This window comes from Orycteropus afer, unplaced genomic scaffold (assembly GCF_000298275.1).
Source record: "Orycteropus afer afer isolate SDZICR_OR568_19922 unplaced genomic scaffold, OryAfe1.0 scaffold00017, whole genome shotgun sequence".
Classification (NCBI taxonomy): Eukaryota; Metazoa; Chordata; class Mammalia; order Tubulidentata; family Orycteropodidae; genus Orycteropus; species Orycteropus afer.
In genome coordinates, this window is record NW_006921604.1 from 16,869,915 (window position 1) to 16,871,543 (window position 1,629).

Sequence of the window (1,629 nt, forward strand, 5' to 3'; positions counted from 1 at the left end):
CCAGCCACAGCGAACAGTCCTCAGTGCAGTCCCTGGCTAGCAGGGTGATTTTTAGGTTAATTCTTAAGTCCTACCACCACAGGAATCTGCGAGAGCACTGTCTCATTAAATATCCAAAACAGTCAAGCCGCTTTTTAAACCTACAAAATGGCAGTGTCCTCCGGACCAGCAAAAGTTCACAACTCAGCCCACCTTTCTCTTTACCTTCTCCTTTTGTTCCCCAGCCACCGTGCACAGTCTTTCGTGCAGTCCCTGGCTAGTAAGGTGATTTTTGGGTTAATTCTTAGGTCCTACCACCACTTGGGAATCTCCAAGCCGTGTCGTCTGTGCCATCAGGGTTGCTCAGTCCGCTGCTAGACCGCAGCTCCATGTGTCTCCTTTTTGGTATTTTCACACAAATTCTTCTGCTAGTTGTGGTTTAGTCCACTTTTGTATCCTTCCCTTCAAGGCTCAGGGGTCCAAGATTATCTTCTGTGTCTGTGTTAATTGGTTTCCCTTTTCTTTGTTGAAGAGAGTCTGTGCAGTCCTTCTGCCTAGTCCGCCATCTTGTCGGAACTCTCATTGGACTTCTTGAATGGATATATTCTCATCTTTCATCATATCAGGGAAGTTCTCCTCCAACTAATCTTGGACAATTTTCTCAGCAGTTTCATTTTTCTCTTCCTGTTCTGGAATTCCAATGACACCTAGGTTATTCCTTTTGATGGTATCCCACATGAACCTTAGGCTTTCTTCATTTTGTTTTGATTTTTTTTTTCTGATTGATCCCTTTCCAAGTAAGTATTCAGGGATTTGCCTTCAATCTCATTAATTCTGTCTTCCATTGCGTCAATTTTACTCCTTTTCCCTTTCAATGTGTTATTTATTTCTGACACTTTAGTATTAATCTTCTGGATTTCTATCTGTAGATTTAGAATCATTTCTAATTTTTCATTTATTTTGTCATTTTGTTCTTGTATTTTCTTCCATAATTCTTCTAGGGTTTGGTCTGTGTTTTCCTTGGTCTGTCACTCAATCCTTTGAAAATACCTAAAGATAATTCTTTTTAATTCCTTATCAGAGAGTTCCAATGCTGCTTCTTCCTCACAGCTGTGTTCTGGTTCTGTATCCTGGTACTTAGTTTCTACCACTTTATATTGCTTGTTTGTGTGGACTGTGATGGTGTGTTGTCTTGGAGACATCATGGCTTTATTTTATTTAGATCCCTGTTAAATGTTTGTGAAGAGAAGCCATGGGTGAGTCAGGCTCTTCCTGGTGGTTTTTTATTTTTGGCCCATTGTTGGAGAAAGAAGTGGTGGTTCTCACTCAGTAAGTGAAGCTGCAGGAAGTGTGGGTGTAGTTGTGTCATATGTTGACTCTTGCTGTCTTCTACTCAGTCAGACAAAAATAACAATTGAATAATGATCAAAAAAGTAAAAGTGAATGGAGAAAAAATACACTGTGTAATCACACAGTAACAGTAACTAAAAAAAAGGAAAAAGAAGAAGAAAAATCCTGCAAAATCTGAGAAGAGGACAATAAGAGAAAAAATTTAGAAGAGGAGAATAATGAAGAAAAAAATGGGAAAAATGGAAAAAGAAATACAAGGAATGGGATTTACCATGAGAGAGAGAAAAAAAAAAAAAAAAA